Genomic DNA, 20,492 nt, shown 5'->3' on the forward strand with positions numbered 1-20,492 from the left:
TTCTAACTTGGGGCCCATGAGGACAATGACTTCCCCCTGAGGGATTACTGGCCACACAGTTCCTGGATTCCTGCCTGAAATACACACCTTTTAAGATAGGACATTCATGACCACTATTATCCTCAGATGAGACCTGCCCTTTTCTGCATATTCGATGAATGGCAGCTGCTCTCCATCACACTCCTGGCATCTTCTTCCGGCTTCACCCTGAGACTGGCACTAACTGCTTGCTCAAGGCTGGAGGATCAAGGAAACCATTGTTCAACCACCCAACGAGAAAGAGAGGGGCTTTCCACAGTCTCCCCCGTCCTCCCCGCTTTCCTCTGCCTCCTGCCTCAACGCAGTTTCATTTCCTTGAGAACAGGGGCCCACCTTCCACAAACTCCGAGTTGATGAGCTTCTTTGCCAGGTAGACCCCAGCCTGTCATTAGAGCTTGTCACTGCAGTCCCATGGCAGGTCTTTCATCCTCAAGGGGGCTGTGAGGAGCTGCTGGTCTGTGTCTGCCAGCGCTTCCAGCTGGCTGGGCAGCATCCACCCCCATCGGCCTCTGTTCTAGTCACTTTGGGCACCTCCAATGCTTTCCTCCACAGGCCCTTTGCACCTGCTGTCCCCTCTGCTGAGAGCCCTGCACACCTTCTGCCCCACCCCCTTCTTCTGTTTATTCCCACACAGCCAATCCTGGGAAGGCTGCCCTAAGACAAGGTCAGGGTCAGTTTCTTTTAGTATATCATCTCATTAAAACTAGATTTGTTTCTTGTATATATTTTATTTCAGTTTAGAATTGTACTCTCAGCTCTGTGCTTATCAGATTAAGGTCCATCTCTTGATACTAACCAATCCCCAAGCTTCATGAGGGCAGGGTGCTTTCTGCAGCGGCTCCTCCTGCACCCCAGAGCTGCTGCGTTGCCAGAAAGAAGCAGCAATCAGAGTGCTGTCCGCAAGCACGCCCACCTGCACGCCCACCACCTACATGCCTATCTGCACACACTTCCATAGAACAGAGCTTCCGGTGAGCATGATGCAGGCTGGCGGTGGGCAACGCCATGGAGCTGTGGCAGAATACAGAGGCTTAGGATTTTGACATTTGTGCTTAAGGAATTTGAGGCCATTCTGTCATCTACTTAGGGCAGGGGTGGGGAATGTCCAGCCCTCGGGCCGTAGAAGGCCTATGAAATCATTTGGTCTGGCCCTGCCAAAGCATTAAATAATAAAATATAGCAGGCTAACGTTTAAGTTGACAATTTAGTATGGCCTGCAAATGATGTTATAACTATCCAGATGGCCCTTGGCAGAAGAAAGGTCCCCTACCCCTGGCTTAGGGTGAGGGAGCGTGAGGGATGAGGATGAGAGCTTCCACACCAGATTCTGGGGGATCTGCCCAGGTACTGCTCTTGCTTCCTTGTCTGACATCTGAGATAGCATAGCCAACACATGCCGCATGTGTGTGGTTTTGCTTTTCATATCAGCTTTTAACACATAAGGAGTACAAGGTAAGAGGTTTTTAATGAACGTGAAGCCAGAATTTATAGGTTACTATGAAAATAGTGTTCATCTTTGCTCAAAGATATTGCTGACAAATACGGCAAGAAGTCCATTGAGCGACTGCTTGCCACGTCCAAATATCATCTTCCCGACCATCTGAAAACATTAAACACCTGGCTTGTCACTGAGCAGTCAAGTAAGTAAAGATCATTTTAGAAGGCAAATCAAGTTCACTGATTGAGAGGTGCCTGAAGGCTGTTTTTACCTGTGATTTAAAAAAGTGCTTTCACTCATGTTGCAGCCAAACTCTGTTGCCCTGGTACCAGTAGGCAGAACACCAAGGTCAAAGCGCCTTCCCGGCCGTTGCCCAGACAGAGGAAACACGTCAGAGCCCTCGGGACCCCGTCACTGACCTCAGCTCCCTGCAGTCTTGCAGCACAGGAACCACAGGGAAGGTCTCCTGGGCACACTTTGCTGCTGCTGAGTCATTCCGCCCCAGGAGTGAGAAGCTCTGCAGCTGAGGAAGAGAGTGGTGAATGGGACCACACCCTGGCCCCTCCCGTGCATGATTTATTACTGTGGGGCCTAGGGCAGTGGTGGTGCTCATGTTTAACAGGTGATGGAGAGAGCACTAGCATAAAGAAATGCTGTCAACCAAAACACTTGTACGCATACATGACTAACCCATGAACACAGACAATAGGGTGTGAAGGCCTGGGGTGGGGGGGGTGGGCTGTAAGGGGTCAATGGGAGAAAAAAAGGGACATATGTGATAGTTTCAACAATAAAGATTAATAAATAATCAATAATAAATACTTTTTAAAAAAAACAACAACAAAGAAATGCTGTCTTCACCCTTCCATTGTCTCGGTTAGCAAGCCTTGCCAGTGTCTTAGAGAAGGCTGGGAAGGACTCAGCACTCACCCCCTCCCGTTGTGCATAGTCGAAGTGGGAAGCTTAGAGAGGTGAAATCACTGCTCATAGCGCCTGGCTCCTGCTGAAGCCCCTGCCTCTCAAAGACTTTTCCTTCCATCACCTAAGGCCGTTTCTCCTTCAACCATCCTCAACTGTGTTAAAAAGGTTGCATTTTAAAATACTCAATAAGCGTGAGTGTTGCCAAGACCAGCGCCCCATCTTGTTCACAAGAGTTTGCCCAGCGAAAGTCACTGCACCAGACTCAAGAGAAGCACCAGGCCCCCATCCAGGCTGGGGGGCAGGCCTGCATCCCACCCCCATTTCCGACCATCGCCAGTGCCAGAGCCCCTTCCCTCACTGCCACCAGCCCAAGGTGTCCTTGCAGCTCAGTTTAACCACATTTATCAAGCGCCTGCACTGTCTGGCACTGGGAAACAAAGAGATGGTTCAGTTTTTAAGACTGCAAAGATGTTACAGTCACACAAGGCCCACGGACAACAACCCTGACTGACTTCAGATTCCCCAGGGAACTCTAACGGGGACTGACAAGTTAGGGATGGTTCATGTCCTGGTTCTTCACCTGAGTTAGGAGCGACCAATCCACAGGCATGTCTCCAGTATGTAGTACAGACTTGGCTAAGCATTTTCTTTCCAAGACAGATGTGGGCCATCCAAGTGTACAGATGTGAACCTCTCACCTGGCCCGTCAGCCCAGTGAGACCCACTGGATCAGCACTGATCACATCTGACCCATCACCCTGCTGGCTGGCCCCTGGAGGGGTCGGGATCTAGTGGTTTTATGTCCAAAGACAGTCTAGGCCAAGACCCTTCTTTTTTTCATTCTGTGAGGGAGAAGTTGAAATGCACAGTGTGGAGCTTTTTTCCATTTGGCCACAGCCATCAGGGGTCTTAAAAGGCTCAGTTAAATGATTTCCAGAAAACATGGAGCAGACTCATAAAACCTCGTAAGGCCTAAATTCCTTTCCATTCAAAAATCTTAGACCATCTATTTTATGTGTAGAGGTTGTTCAATTAATGGAACAAATAGCTGTTAAACTAAAAATGAGAAAAGAAGTAGTGTGGAACAGAAATAGACAGTGTGGAATAGACAAGTTAGACTCTGAGAGTCACCACGCGCTAGTGCTGGGAGGGGCTCCTGATTTCACAGGCAGAACTGAGAGGACCCCTGGGTTCATTCACTTGCTGGGTCATACGACACCTGCATCTAGGACCAGAATTCAGGTCTCTTGGCAGTTTCCCATATACCAGGCACCTGCTCACATCTGGCAAAAGCCTGACTTTGGCTGAATACTTCAGGGAGGGTCTTGTTCTGCCTCTCCCTCACTCAGAGAGGAGCGCTGCCCCACTGTAATCAGGGCATCCCCTAAAGCTGCCCTCCTGGCCTGCCTGGGTGATCTTCAGCCTCCCAGCAGCCTCCTTGCACCCAACATGGACCACCTACTGGCTGCAGGAGAAGGCCCAGGACAGGCAGCCTCTGCTGGGCCCACAGGCCCAGGATGTTCTTTCCTGAAGCCCTCCTGCCAGGAAGAGTGAGTTCTAGAAGTTGACGACTAGGAAGAGCAGAGGGTGCTCTTTTCAGCCACCATTCTCCTTCCCTCCCCCATATCTTCCTCTCATCATCAGAACCAGGCCCACCAAACCCAGAAGTCTCATTTGCTGTGCTAAGCCAGCTGGGGTCTCCCACATAGCATTGCATGCACACCCAATAGCATGTTTGCACTCTCTGGCTACACATGTTCTTTCCAAGACAGATGTGGGTCATCCAACTGTACAGCAAATGAAACTTCTGGGTTTGGTAGGCCTGGACCAGCATATGCATTGCAAGCTCAGTTCAACCACATGTATCAAATGCCTACCCTGCCAGGCTCTGCCTGGCCCCGGGAAAAAAGAAACAGTTCAGTTTTAAAGTTCAGTTTCTCTTCCCCTGGCTCCCTTCCCACTCACCCCCTTTCCCACTCAACCCCTTCCCACTCACCCCCACAGGTGTCATGTTCTCACAGCAAAGGGTCAGGGGGAAAAAATCACACCACAGGAGCTGAATGAATTTATAATCTCTGCTTTTTATTATTGACCTGGTTTTATGCTTTGTAACCAACCCCATGTAGGGTCTCTCCAAACCTCTCCTACTCACTGTGAAAAAGCAGAAAACCTATATAAGCCAGGTGTCAGGGTCAGATCTGGGGTCAGGGTCAGAACTGTGTGGCTCTCCCTTTGGTGGCAGAGAATGGCCTGAGGGTTCAGGTCTGTGAGGTCTGCACAAGGAGCCTTGGGGCTGTTGCAAGAGCTGTGTGCTTGTACCGGGGAAGACATGGGGCAGATAGGGCAGGACAGGAAGCAGCAGTGTTGTGACCTTGACACTAGACTGCCTGGTTCAAATCTAGTTCCACCTCTTATCAGATACCCAACCTTGGACAAGTTCCTCAGTGTCTTTATGACTAAGTTTCCATCTCTGGAAAGTGGGCCTGATGATAGTAATTACATGGTTGAGTGCTGTGGTTGTGGGAAGTGACTGTCAGCTCCTGGTTATTTCTTTTTCTACCCTTCTTTGGTGCCCTTAAAGGGGCAGTCTTGGAAATGAGACTAAAGAGAAGATCTGCCTGCCCCCCACATGGCCCCATGCTGTCTGATGTTCCACTGGTTGGCTGCCTTCAGAGGGCAAAGTTTACAGGGGATGATGGAGGCCATTGATAACCCACCCTGCATTATTATAATTGATTTTGTTATTAGTTGATATAGGTTTGTGAAAGTCTTTTCCTATCTAACTTGTATTTAAAACAATCCTGAGATGCACGGGAAAAACATTATTATTATTACCCCGACTTTGTAAAAATGACCAAAACAGAGCAAACCTTTTCTGCCTTGACTCACAACTTGAAAATGGATTATACTCAAACCAGATTCTTTTGGGAGTGAAAGAAGCTCTATTAGTAATTATGCTGTCCAGGCAAATCAGGATAAATGGATACTCTAATAAGGGAAGACTCTTCAATTTAATTTGATGCATTCCCACAGTAAGTGGCAGGAAAACATGAGTCTGTTAGGCACTGGATCAACTAGGCTGTCACTGCTCTCCCCAGAACACCCTCCAGAAGGGGTTTTGTAGAGGAAAAGTTGAGATGTGTACTTCACTGACGAGACCAGGAACTGCTAGAGATTCAAGTGAAATGTCCTGTGTCCAAGGCCCAGAGTAGAGAGTCATAATGTTTTCAAAAATACTCTCTTAAGTCTTTTATGTTTAGGGAGGAATCAGAGAAGCATTTGAGATGCAGACCACTCAAACAACAGTGGGTTCTCCAGCGAGTGGGCAGTGGGGCTGCTTGACTCCCTCCAGAGATGAAGGTGGAGGGGGACAAGTGCCTCTAGGTAACATTTGGCTCTTCCTGAGGACACTCTTTTATCTGTCCCATTTCCCTACTTAGCTCTCCAGGGCCACCATGCCTCAGGCTTCAGGCCTGGGTCAGGAGTGGGGTGCAGGGATTGGTAAAAGGATCTTAGCTTTTAAAGATTACTAAAATAAGGAAAGCAGAATTGAGTGGATACCAAGAGTCACTGCCCTCAACGCATCATCATAATGACAAAACCGTATGCACCTGAAGAACAAGAGATTGGAAAATTCAGGGCTGATAGAGAGGTTTTTCCCCAGAGTCTAGGCATGTGCCCTGAACGGGAATTGAACCAGGGCTAAGCAAGTTGACATGTGAAACAGCACAATGTTTGACACCAATAAGCACTATATGTGTTGATTCTGATGAACACCCCAACCAGTGTCTCTGGTGGTATCTCAAAGCTCCTGATGCATCTGGTTTTGCCCCAAGCAAATTCTGCAAGTGGAAAACTTAAAGCCTGCTGAGTGAATCTTTCCAAGCTTTGACCAAATGCCACAACACCAGATTTTTAAGTTCTCAAACCACAGAATTAAGAGCCCTTCCGCTGTTAAGTTTGTCCTGTGTGACTTTTCTATTCAGAAAAGTTTTCTATTCAGAAAAGAGAGAGAAGTGAAACTTCTCAACAGTTAAAAGTAAAGACTTGCTGAAATTTGTTAACTTTATAAGTAATAATAACAACAATAACCCACTCTGTAATGAACTCCTCCGCAGTGAGCAATCTGCTATAGACTCCATGACGGGGAATAGCCCTCGCTTGCCACAGTGGACACCTGCTGCACCTGTGAGGCCAGGTTCTGCCCTTTCCAAGTTCTCTGTGCACAAGGTGATGCCACCTACTCCAGGCAGTTAGACAAACAGGGAGCTTCTCCCACTAACCTGCTGACACAACAGGAGTAAGTTCACCTGACCGAGCTCTGGCCTCCAACATGGACCTCTGCATAATTGTATGAAGTATCTAAATGCCACTCACTAGATTTAAAACAAAAAGAACAGAAAACCCTGAACCAAGTAGATTGTAAACTCAAAATGTTAGAAGATAAACCAATTACAGTAACACTTCCTTTGAAAAATGGAATAATTTCTTTTGAAATCAACCACAGTGGTGAGACATGTTTTCCTTTTCAGTTGCCGGTTGATGGCACACAGCTTCACCTGCCAAATCCTGCCAGCTTCCGAGGCCCGGGATGCTGACTTACTCCAGCACACGGGCAGCATGACCTCCAACCATGTGGAGTAGAGCACATGTTGCCACTGGGTGAAGTGAGAGCTGACAGAGAATCTTGGCTTCTCAACACCAGAGGCGGTTGGAGAGCTTTTCTTGTTCTATTAGAAAAGTTCATGAGGAAGCTGTGAATAGGATCAGTCCCCAGAAGTAAAACTCCTATTTTCACTGTCCAAACATCGGTCAATGTACTGGGAGAACCAGTGGAAGCCTCTCCATAGCCTTTCCTCTTGAACACACTGCACATGAACACTTCCCTGGGGCGGGCATTCAGCTCCTTCAGGGTTACAGTCCCCTTTCTTGTGGTCTGTCCATAAAACCCAAATATCTCCCAGAGTTTTTCTATACTGATTGCATCTGTGCTGTCAGTTTGTAACCCAAGATAAGGATTGGCACATTGGATATTGTTTCATCAATCGTTGAAACATTAAGTTCAACTATGGATTCCATGAGGTGAGGATGACCTGCACTGTCCACCAGAAAGACAGTCCCACTAACTACTGGGAGATCATTTTTCCAAACTCATCTTGCTTGCTCATGCCCACCAAGATAAAAAGTTGTAAAAGTCAATTCAGCAATTGTCAGCTCTTGGATATCATATGTAATGTTGAAGCATGTCTGTCATTTTTTGAGCTTGTGTAGAACAGTGGTTTTGCCTGCATTGTCCAGATCAAAGAATACAAGTTTTCTAGATTTCTTGTACAATCCTAGGAACTAGAGCACACAGCTGAAGCCATTGTAGATCTACCCAAAGATGAAAGACATTATTATTTTTTTTTTAATTTTTCGCTTAAAGTATTACAAAGGGTATTACATAAGTGTCCTTTTCCCCCCCCCCCCCCGCCCTTGACAAACCGCTACCCTCCCTTACCCCCCAGTGTCTTATGTCCATTAGTTATGCTTATATGCATGCATACAAGTCCTTCGGTTGATCTCTTACTCCCCTCCCTCCTGCCCCCCAACTCTCTCTGGCCTTCCCACTGCAGTTTGACAATCAGTTTGAGGCAGCTCTGCCTCTGTATCTATTATTGTTCAAAAGTTTGTAATGGTCTTTATTATCCATGAATGAGTGAGATCATGTGGTATTTTTCCTTCATTGACTGGCTTGTTTCACTTAGCATAATGCTCTCCAGTTCCATCCATGATGTTGCAAATGGTAGGAGTTCCTTCTTTTTAACAGCAGCATAGTATTCCATCGTGTAGATGTACCACAGTTTTCTAATCCATTCATCTACTGATGGGCACTTAGGCTGTTTCCAGATCTTAGCTATGGTGAATTGTGCTGCTATGAACATCTGGTTATATATATCCTTTCTGATAGGTGTTTCTGGTTTCTTGGGATATATTCCTAGTAGTGGGATCACAGGGTCAAATGGGAGTTCCATTTCCAATTTTTTGAGGAACCTCCATACTGCCTTCCATAGTGGCTGCACCAGTCTGCATTCCCACCAGCAGTGCACAAGTGTTCCTTTTTCTCCACATCCTCTCCAGCACTTGTCGTTTGTTGATTTGTTGATGATGGCCATTCTGACAGGTGTGAGATGGTACCTCATTGTTGTTTTGATTTGCATCTCTCGGATGATTAGTGACTTTGAGCATGTTTTCATATGCCTCTTGGCTTTCTGAATGTCCTCTTTTGAAAGGTGTCTATTTAGATCCTTTGCCCATTTTTTGATTGGATTGTTTATCTTCTTTTTGTTAAGTTGTATGAGTTCCCTATAAATTTTGGAGATTAAGCCCTTATCAGATATGACGTTGGCAAATATGTTTTCCCAAGAGGTGGGTTTTTTTGTTGTTTTGTTGATGGTTTCTTTTGCTGTGCAGAAGCTTTTTATTTTGATGTAGTCCCATTTGTTCAGTTTCTCTTTAGTTTCAACTGCCCTAGGAGCTGTATCAGTGAAGAAATTGTTTTGGCATAAGTCTGAGATTTTGTTGCCTTTGTATTCTTCTAGAATTTTTATGGTTTCCTGTCGTACATTTAAGTCCTTTATCCATTTTGAGTTTATTCTTGTGTATGGTGTAAGTTGGTGGTCTAGTTTCATTTTCTTGCATATATCTGTCCAATTTTCCCAACACCATTTATTGAAGAGACTATCTTGGCTCCATTGTATGTTCATGCCTCCTTTGTCAAAAATTAATTGAGCATATTGGTTCGGGCTAATTTCTGGACTCTCTATTCTATTCCAATGGTCTATATGTCTGTTCTTGTGCCAGTACCAGGCAGTTTTGAGAACAGTGGCTTTGTAATACAGTTTGATATCTGGCATTGAGATCCCACCTACTTTGTTCTTTCTCAGGATCGCTGCAGCTATTCGGGGTCTTTTTTTATTCCAGATGAATTTTTGGAGAGTTCGTTCTAGATCTTTGAAGAAGGCCATTGGTATTTTAATGGGAAGTGCGTTGAATTTATAGATTGCTTTGGGTAGTATGGACATTTTAATGATGTTGATTCTACCAATCCAAGAACATGGTATGTTCTTCCATCTGTTTATGTCTTCCTCTATCTCTTTTTTCAACGTCCTGTAGTTTTCTGAGTAGAGGTCTTTAACCTCTTTAGTTAAGTTTATTCCTAGGTATCTTAATTTTTTTTGGTGCGATGGTAAATGGGATTGTTTTTCTAATCTCTCTTTCTGAAAGTTCACTATTGGTGTATAGAAATGCCTCAGATTTCTTGGGGTTAATTTTGTATCCTGCTACATTGCCAAATTCATGTATTAAGTCTAGTAGCTTTTTGATGGAGTCTCTAGGGTTTTGTATGTATAATATCATGTCATCTGCAAATAAGGACAGTTTTACTTCCTCTTTTCCAATTTGGATGCCTTTTATTTCTTCTTCTTGTCTAATTGCAATGGCTAATACTTCCAGTACTATGTTGAACAGGAGTGGTGAGAGTGGGCATCCCTGTCTTGTTCCTGTTCTTAGGGGAAATGGTGTTAGTTTTTGACCATTGAGTATGATGTTGGCTGTGGGCTTGTCATATATGGCTTTTATTATGTTGAGGTATGATCCTTCTATTCCCACCTTTCTGAGAGTTTTTATCAAAAATGGGTGTTGGATTTTGTCGAATGCTTTTTCTGCATCAATTGATATGACCATGTGGTTTTTTTCTTTCAATTTGTTTATGTGATGTATCACATTTATTTTATTTTTTTTTTTTTTTTAAATATATTTTTATTGATTTTTTACAGAGAGGAAGGGAGAGAGATAGAGAGTTAGAAACATCGATGAGAGAGAAACATCGACCAGCTGCCTCCTGCACATCTCCTACTGGGGATGTGCCCGCAACCCAGGTACATGCCCTTGACCGGAATCGAACCTGGGACCTTTCAATCCGCAGGCCGACGCTCTATCCACTGAGCCAAACCGGTTTTGGCCACATTTATTGATTTACGGATGTTGTACCATCCTTGCATCTCTGGGATAAATCCTACTTGGTCATGGTGTATGATCCTTCTGATGTACTGGTGGATCCGATTTGCTAAGATTTTGTTGAGGATTTTGGCATCTATGTTCATGAGGGATATTGGCCTGTAATTCTCTTTCATTGTGATGTCTTTACCTGGTTTTGGTATTAGGGTGATGCTGGCTTCATAGAATGAGCTTGGAAGTGTTCCTTCCTCTTGAATTTTTTGTAGTAGTCTGAGGAGGGTAGGTTTTAGTTCTTCCTTGAATGTTTGGTAGAACTCCCCTGTGAAGCCGTCTGGCCCTGGGCTTTTGTTTGCTGGAAGCTTTCTGATGACTGCTTCAATTTCTTCCATAGTTATTGGCCTATTGAGGTTTTTAGATTCTTCCTGATTGAGTTTTGGAATATTGTATTTTTCTAGGAATTTGTCCATTTCCTCCAGGTTGTCTAGTTTGTTGGAGTAGAGTTGCCCGTAGTATTGTTTAACAATCATTTGTATTTCTGTGGGGTCTGTTGTTATTTCGCCTCTATCATTTCTGATTTGGTTTATTTGGGACCTTTCTCTTTGCTTCTTGGTGAGCCTGGCGAGGGGTTTGTCAATCTTGTTTATCCTTTCAAAGAACCAGCTCTTGGTTTCATTGATTTTCTGTATTGTTTTTTTGGTCTCTATGTCATTGATTTCTGCTCTAATCTTTATTATCTCCTTCCTTCTGCTCACTCTGGGGTTTTCTTGTTGCTCTCTTTCTAATTCTTTGAGTTGTAGAGTTAGATGATTAACTACCATTTTTTCTTGTTTTTTGAGATAGGCCTGTAGAGCTATAAACTTCCCTCTCAGGACTGCTTTCATTGTGTCCCAGAGGTTTTGGATTGTTGTGTTTTCATTGTCATTAGTGTCCAGGATGTTTTTAATTTCTTCTTTGATGTCATCGGTAACCCAATCAATATTTAATAACATGCTATTCAGCTTCCAAGTGTTTGAGTATTTTGGGTTGTTTTTATTGTAGTTTATTTCTAACATTATGCCATCGTGGTCTGAGAAGATGCTTTTTATGATCTCAATCTTCTTGAATTTGTGGAGACTTTGCTTGTGACCCAATATGTGGTCTATTTTTGAATATGTCCCATGAGCACCTGAGAGGAATGTATATTCCGCAGCTGTGGGGTGTAGTGTTCTGAAGATGTCAATTAAGTCCATCTGATCTAGTGAGTCATTTAGGATTGCTGTTTCTTTGCTGATTGTTTGTCTAGCGGATTTATCCAGTGATGTCAGTGGTGTATTAAAGTCCCCTACTATGATTGTGTTATTGTCGATATCTCCCCTGATATCTTCCAGAAGTTTTCTTATGTATGTGGGTGCTCCTGCATTGGGTGCATATATGTTTACCAGGGTTATATCTTCTTGTTGTATTGATCCCTTTAGTATTATGAAGTGGCCTTCCTTATCTCTGGTTATGGCCTTCACTTTGAGATGTATTTTGTCAGATATAAGTATTGCTACCCCAGCTTTCTTTTCCTTTCCATTTGCGTGAAAGATATTTTTCCATCCCTTCACTTTCAGTCTGTGTGAGTCCTTTCCAATGAGGTGGGTCTCTTGTAGACAGCAGATGTATGGGTCATGTTTTTTTATCCATTCAGCCACTCGATGTCTTTTATTTGGAGCATTTAGTCCATTTACATTTAAAGTTATTATTGAAAGGTACTTGTTTGTAGCCATTTCTTTTTTGTGTGTGTGTGTGGCTGTTTTCTTTCTGAGCTTGATATTTCTTCTTTTACACCAGTCCCTTTAGCATTTCTTGCATGGCTGGCTTGGTGGTGATAAACTCCCTTAGCCCTTTTTTGTCTGTGAAGCTTCTTATTTCCCCTTCAATTTTGAATGATAGCCTTGCTGGATAGAGTATTCTTGGATTCAGTCCTTTGCTTTGCATCACTTTGTAGATTTCCGTCCATTCTTTTCTGGCCTGATGTGTTTCTGTTGAGAAATCATTTGATAATCTAATGGGAGATCCCTTGTATGTTACTTTCCGCCTCTCTCTTGCAGCCTGTAAGATTCTCTCTTTATCCTGAACATTTGCCATGGTAATTATGATGTGTCTTGGTGTGGGTCTTTTCGGGTTCACCTTGTTTGGGACTCTCTGGGCTTGTGTGACTTTTTTCTTCCCCACCTCAGGGAAGTTTTCTGATATTATTTCTTCGAATAGGTTTTCTAATCCATGTTCATCTTTCTGTTGTTCTGGCACCCCTATTATTCGTATGTTGCTTCGTTTCATGTTGTCCCAAAGTTCCCTTAGGCTCTCCTCCTGTCTTTTAATTTTTTTCTCCATTTGCAGTACAGTTTGAGTGTGTTTTGCTTCCTTGTCTTCTAATTCACTGATTCGGTCCTCCGCTTCTCCCAGTCTACTGTTGATACTTTCAATGGTGTTTTTTATTGCAGCTATGTCGCTCTTCATTTCTTCTTGGGACTTACTTAAGTTGTTGATTTTTTCATCTGTTTCTTCTAGCTTCTTGCATACGTAGTTGAGTTTTTCATCTGTTTCTTCTTGCTTCTTGAACATCCGGTGCATGTACTCTAGGAACCTTATTCTGAATTCTTTTTCCGTCATGTTGCATATCTCTGTCTCACTTAGCTGCTTTTCTGGCGAGTCCTCCTTTTCTTTCCTTTGGGGGTTTCTTTGTCTACCCATGTTTGATCTCACTGACATTACTAGTTGTTGAATCGTTCAGTGGCTGGACCCTGGGTGGCAGTGGCTGCTCCCTGGGTGGCAGTGGCTCCTCGGTCTATGGTTGCTCCTTAGGCAGTTGTGGTAGCAGCGGCTCCTCTGTTGATAGCAGGGCCTCTGATGGGTGCTGTTCACAGTTGTGGTGGCTCTTCTGGCTGGTGGAGGGAGGCTTCAGACGCAGCAACTGTTCCCCAGGCAGAGCGTGTGGTGATCAGGAGGCCGCTGTTGCTTGAATCTGTTGCGTTGATTTAGAGGCACAAAATACAACACAACAAGGCACAACGTACCAGGCATTGAACACTATTGTATTTACGATATTACTAACCCCAAATAAAGGTGGCCACCCGAGCTAAGAGAGTTGGGAGATAAGGGGGAAAGAAGAGAAAAAGGTAGAAGAGAAAAAAGAAAGAAAGAAAAAAAGGAGTGTAAAAATGAGGTTGGAAAAGGGAGGGGAAAAAGAGGAGGAAAAAAAAAAAGAAAGAAGAAAAAAGTAAGAGAGAAAAGAGAGTGAAGTGTAAAAGGGGGAGAGACTATTTATGTGAGGAGAAAACTCCTATAGGTCCGCCACTAATACCAACAAATTGCAGCAACAGATTCCTGGAGATGAATACAAACTACAAACAACCAATAATATCAAGCGACGCAAGGGGACAGAGAAGCGCAGAAATAACCGGGGGGGTGGGGGGGTGAGGGAGGGGCAGGAAAATAAAAAGAATAAGCAGTCTAACCTCACAAACAATCAAAAAAAGAAAAAAAAAAGAAAAAAAAAGAAAAACAATATACTCGTCAATCAGGCAAACAACGATAAAACAATAGAGAGAGAAAAGAAGAAGAGAGAGAGAAAAAAAATGGATAGTGAAGGAAGATAAGGGAAAGGTGTATAAGGATTTAGAACAGGGGATTGGACATAGGATATTTAAGCAGGGTTAAATTTTGACAGAGGGTAAAAAGAATAGGGAAGATCTAAAGCTGGAGTAGGGTAAGAGAAACAGGACAGCAAAAGGGAAAAAGTGGGGAAGATTGTTTAGCACAGAGGCAAATTGAGGTAGAGAAAAATGTTGCTAAAGGAACGATGAAAATAGAATGGAGAACATTAGTCCCAAAATAAAATAAAGACAAGATAAGATGACACTTTAAAAACTGGTAAAATGGTAGCGGTAATAATACTAGTTAAAAATAAAAATGTAGTAGCTGAAAGGGCAAAATCGGGTGATGGAGAAAAAAAAAATGAAAAAAAAAAAGAAAAAAGAAAAAAGAAAAATGTTTTCTTAGTTAAAAGGAGAAAAAGTAATTTAAAAAAATAAAAATAAAAATGTGCATTAATGCAGGTGCTTCAGATCTTCTACTCTTCTTATTGGCACGCCCGGAATTCAGGAGAATGTTTACTTTCCCTCTGATACACTGTTCCTCCTTGTTGCAAGCCACAGTCCTTATTGCCTTATCTGTATTTACAGAGGAGTCAGTTCGTGGCTCTGCCTCTGGGTGGCAGTGTGTCTGGGTTGACCTCCGAGGCTATAAGTTCTCTCCGACCAGTTCTCTATTGTACCTGAACCAGTTCCGCCCAGAGGTGGTTCCCCCGGCGCCACTCCCAGCTCTGTTTCCCAGGCTCCCCAAAAACAATCTTCCCCTACAAGCTCTGCTAGTGACCCCAACTGGGCACTCACATGCACTAGGCTCAACAATCAAACTCACAGAAGTAAGAGGAAGTGTGCAAACTAGAGCCTGGGAAGCTGTTCGAACTCGCAGGGTTCCACCCTCCAGAACTGCGCGGAGTGTCTGCGCGCGCTCAAGCCCCTGGCAACAACAAGTAGCCGGCTATCAGGGAAACTCTGAGGCAGCCCTTTTGCATCCAGTCCAACTATGGGCTCATTTATAGTGTTACCTTCTGGCAGCAGCCCTGCGGGAGCCCTCCCCCCTTGCGAGACACGCTGGCCTCTATAGGCACGGATTTTGGAGAGCGCGGATTTTGGCGGACGCAGATTTCCCCCTTCGCCCGCTCGCGCGTTCCTCGCTCCAACCTGAACTGCGAACCGCACCTTTGAGGTAAGTCTAACCTTTCCGTGGAGGGGTGCAGGTCTCCCCTTGGCTCTTGCAGTCGCGCTGTTTGTGAATCGTTGCCTCCGGGTTAGTAGCCGATCTCTGGATGCCAGTAAACGCTGCCTGAGATGGCGCGGTCTCGCCGCTGCGCTGGCGCCCAGAGGGAGGTTTCAGCCTCAATCTCTAACCATCCGCATTTTTTAGGAGTTTTCTGTCTTTCCTGGCTGTAGACTGTCTCTCAGCTGAACCTCCCCAGCTTGATCAGGCTGATTGTTACCCGTTTCAGCTGCTCGCCCCTATCTGGTCCGGGACGAAGCACCAACACGTCCGTCTAAGCCTCCGCCATTTTCTCCTCCCTCGAAAGACATTATTATGCTTTCCACGACACAAGGGGTTCCTCTGGCAGCAACACCAGCAGCGGGCAGCTTTGACCCTCCTCTGATCATACTCCCAAAAGCACTGGAGAAATATGCAACCTTGGGTCAAAGATTTTAGCCCATGTTGCAAGACTCTCAAACTCCACCACCTCACCTTTCCGGGGCAGAATTCTGATTTTGTTTAGGACTTAGTTCTAAATGTGCTTAAGTGCTGAAGTTGGTTCCCTACCCAGAATCTGTGATTGCTTTAGGGGTGGACATGTGGTCCAACTCTGGTCAAAGAGACATGGAAATAGATTATGGAAGTTGTAGGTGCAACTTCTGGGAAAGGTTTGGCTATTGTCCCATGGGACTATGATGCTTGGAGGGGCTACAGCCACTTTGTGACTATGAGGTGAAAAGCTTGTCCTATATGAAAGCCAATACATTAAAGATAATAGGGAAGACGTAGGAAAGAACTAGGGTGCTTGGTAATACAGAGAGCTGATGAGGTAGCCAGTTTTGGCACTGCTTCTACTGAACTTATTTTTCGGAGGTGATCCACGTTCTTGTTGCTTTAGTGCTTTCAGATGTGTGTTCTGGACTTGTAGCCAAAATACTCCAACTCATTATCCTTGATCCAGTCATTGACCTTTTTAAGCTTTACTTTTCGCATCTCTCAGACATGAACACAAGAGTTCTTATCTAATTGAAGTAGGTAATATGATAACAATGCAAGCAAACACTCACGTCACACTTGCTAGGGGCCAGACCCTGTTTGAACAGTTGACTCATGTGACGTACACAGAATGCTCAGGGTAGGATCCTGAAACTTACATGTTCTTAGCACTTATCATTATGATCATTGTTGTTACAGGAAGTAAGCTATTAATTCAGACATTCTGTTCCTACCCAATTTACTTACAGCAAGAGGAAGTAGACTTTCTGGCTCTCCCCCTATTACCCCATGAGAAAGATTACAGGAGCATTTGAAATGTTTTTGCTCCTATGTTAGCTTTGGACATTAAAATCCTGTCACAATGAATGACATAGGAACCAAGACATAGACAAGTGCTCTCTTGATGTTTAGGTTATAATGCATGTATTTAAAAATAAGCTCATACTAAAAGTTCCTACAAATCTAGTTGGTAGCTAAAAGAGCTCATTGTAAGAGTGGTTCTAGGTGGATTTTAAACTTCTGGAGTTTAGCCGAAACCGGTTTGGCTCAGTGGATGGAGCGTCGGCCTGCAGACTGAAAGGTCCCAGGTTCGATTCCGGTGAAGGGCATGTACCTGGGTTGCGGGCACATCCCCAGTAGGAGATGTGCAGGAGGCAGCTGATCGATGTTTCTCTCTCATCGATGTTTCTGACTCTCTATCTCTCTCCCTTCCTCTCTGTAAAAAATCAATAAAATATATTTAAAAAAAATAAACTTCTGGAGTTTAGAAAAAAGGTTTGGCTTTCTTAGTAACCACACTCTACCTGTCATTGTCTTATGCACAGAGTGAGCAGCTTGATAAGATAGTCTATTTCTTAATGCTCTATCAAGAACTAAGGAAGGTTGAAGATCCACCTATGAAAGCCAACCAGTTAGCTTAACACATCTCATGGAAGCTGGAAAAAACACACAAAACCCACAGGAGACTCCTGGGTCAGAGGTAAGGACTTCATCACTCAGGTAGCGTGAGCTTCCTGTTTACAATAACTCTAAATCCAGTCTCTTCGTGACAGAGGCAGATGGGCCCAAGTGGATGCTGCACACAGTGGGTTTACACCAGAGTTGAGGAACGTTGACTTTAAGAAACCTTAATCTTACTCGGGGTAACAGCAAACCTACCCATTATCATTATTATCCTGATGAGGAAACAAACCTGCCTACTCTTCAAGGAGATATTATCTCTGTCTCCTAAGGCTATTACTGTACAAAGATCTTTGAGAAGGTAGTTTAGAGCAAAAGCTGAAATTAATGGGAGAGGCATGGAGAATTGTCTCTCAAACCTCTCCTCAATCATGAGGCGGAGTGGAAACCCCAGTCTTTCACCTCTCCCTCTCCCTTTGATATTGTTGTAATTAGCTAGTTATTAACAATAGGAAAGGAGCAAAAGGGAGGCAAGACATTATAAGCACGGTCATTTGGATAGATTCACCAGGAAGCTGCAATTTCACACTCCCCGGGGAACCACCAGCCTATTCCCTGAAGATGACTGGGGGAAGGGATTGGACAAAGGGGAAGATTCTGCACAGTGAATTGGGGTGACATAAGGAAGGTACCTGTCAGTCAAACCTGGGAACAGAGATAATTGGCCAGAGGGGCAGAGCCTCTGCAAGCCCATGTGAAAATTTTGGAATACATATCCCAGACAGGAATTCTCACTCTCTTGTTGCCCTTGGCCCTCTGGGCTCTGGGCTCCTGTGTTTCTCTTGCATTCGCCCATGTTCCCTCCATAGCCTGCAGACACACACACAATGGAATGATAAGCTGCATGGAGAACACAGCTGAGCTAGTCTGATGCTGGATTAGACTGTGCAGATGTAGATGGAGACTCTGGGCAGCAGCATTAATCCTAGCTCTGCTGAAACCACAGCTACACTTCTATGATGGGACCGAGGGAAATGGAACAGAGGGAAATGGAACCATGCAAATAAATGCCACTCGATTCTCTCATGTGAGTCTCGGAAAATTCTTTTTCTTGTGATATTGCAAGAAAGCCACATTCTCCGTCAAAAGGAGGGGATGAGAACTCTCCACTGATAACACCTTCATGTACATCCTACATGTATCTATCAGGGCCGTCTACGATTTGCATTTGGCTCCACGCTGCCCCCAACCCTAAGTTTTACATTTTGGTGAGCCACCACTCTCTAAATAAATGATTCTCAGGGGTCCATATTCAGATTACCAGGAAATGGAATTTGACTGGCCCAGCTTGGGTCCGGTATTCTGTCCTGGATCAAGTAGCTGTGGCCAGGGTCAGGGTCAAATGACACAGACACATTCCCACCCTCTGGATAAGCAGGAGGGGCAAATTCTCTTAAGGGAAGAGCAGGGAGACAGCTTTAGTGAAGACTGAGCCAACGAACAAATTACATAGCTGGTGTCATCATCTTCAGCAGCAGTAGTCTCTTTAGAAATCTTATGAATCACTTATATTAAAAAGAGTCAACAAATATGACTCAAATAACTTTAGCAGAAAACAGACTGAAAAAAGTCATTTAATTATATGGTCTGTGTTTTCTGAATATTCAAAAAATTGGATTGCACCATCTTGCTGAGCCATGCTTGACAGCACCTTTTATTGCTCTTGGCTTGCTGGGTTTATGCTCTTTGGAAGGTGCCAGAATCATTTGTATTGTAATTGAAATGTGCTGTTTATCTAAATCCTACTCAGAAAAGCAATTGAAAAACCAACCCAGCAGCCAGAAAAAAGGCAGCCCCATAAGAGGGATTAACAGGAGAAAGCAGCGAGTTCTGAAAACCAAGGGCTGTCTCAACAAAACCCGCTGACCAGAAGCTGTCCTTCAAGACTGTTCCCATTCTTGTTTTGCTGAATGTAAATGGAGGGGTCAGAATGGGCAAGTTGGGTCCTCTTCACAGCCTTTCTTCTTCTCCTCTTCATCAGCGCAATCCTCCCAGTTTTCTAATCGTTGGCCTCTCAAAAACCAAGAGGCGCTAGGTTTGTGAATGTGTACTTCAGCTTAGAAGGAATGTTCATCATGCATGATATTTTATGGATTTATTCTCTCATAATGCAATGAAAGAACCATCAAAAGAGAGAAGCCCAATTAAAGTTTGTTGATGATAAAGCAGAAGGTAAGAAAGGGCAGTTGTGCACACTGGGTCAACACTAGACTCTAGAAAATGTCAACAACCAACATTGAATGGTGACATTTTGGGATGAGGGGAGTGGGTCCGATTTCCTCTGCCCTTAAGAGTACTTGGACCCACCTGGCATCTTGCCATGCATCCCGTAACGAGAAGCCTGCCAACCTCTTAGCTACTTCCCAGGCTTTGGGACTAGTTATCCTCAAGCAGTTCTGCCTCAGACACTGAGCACTGAGTCTGCCTTCCTCCAAACATACATAGGGATGGATGCTTACCTCACCTGGGTATTCCAGACCCCATCTCACTATCTGTCTGTGGCTTTTCTCTCTTCTCTACTATGTTGCCCTGGGCCTTACAACAATGTGGCTGCTCAGACATGGCTTTCTACCTGTATTGCCATTGTCTTTCCAGGGCTGGGCCCTTGGGAAGTTATTCATTCATTCATTCATTCATTCATTCATTCATCTAGGCTTTTGCCAGCTCCAGACATTGGATTAAGAGGTTTAGGAATAAAAACAAAGCCTGGTGTCTTTTCTTGAGAGCTCACAATCCACTGTGGGTGGGAGAGAGGCAGGTAAATAAAGAATTCTTCCAATGTACTAGAACCAGATGGGAGACTGGATTAAGGTTCAGAGCTCATGGGGAAGAGACTTCCTTCAGCTTGGAGACCCTGGGAAGACTTTACAATGATAGAGAACTTGAAGACTTTCTCAGACTTCTCCTCTATATCAGAGAAGGAGGGGCAGAGATGGAGTCAGGAGACTTGTGGGTGGGTGGGCAATCCAAGCACCTCAAAGGTAGGGCAGAGGGCTCCCCTCTCCTGACTGTTCTAGTCCCTGATGGCGCTTTGGTGGGTTTCAGTTCATTGAGAACATTTCTCCTCATCACTTTGGAAGCTAGAGTTAGATTCTGGGTGGTGCCTGTACTGAAGGACATTTGTCTGAACAGTTTAATATGACTAGAAAAGCGGGCCTGAGGCCAGAGTGAAAGGAAGTGTGTTCAAGGTTCATATGTGTGCTCTTTTCTGCCAGCCCTCTAGAAGCTGGGCGGGGTCATCTTCAAAGGCAGCATCTCGAACAGCTGTGGGAGACGTGTTTTCATAGCATTAGGAGCACTTACACTAGCGAGT

The 20,492-nt window shown here is 44.4% G+C and overlaps 1 pseudogene; it reads right to left on the reverse strand.

Annotated features, from left to right (window-relative positions):
- Positions 1-7,164: 7,164 nt before the first annotated feature.
- On the reverse strand, positions 7,165-7,792 carry LOC139014349 (small COPII coat GTPase SAR1A pseudogene; annotated as a pseudogene).
- Positions 7,793-20,492: the final 12,700 nt, after the last annotated feature.

Source organism: Myotis yumanensis, unplaced genomic scaffold (assembly GCF_028538775.1).
Source record: "Myotis yumanensis isolate MYYU_CA2020_CCGP unplaced genomic scaffold, mMyoYum1.0.hap1 SCAF_7, whole genome shotgun sequence".
NCBI lineage: Eukaryota > Metazoa > Chordata > Mammalia > Chiroptera > Vespertilionidae > Myotis > Myotis yumanensis.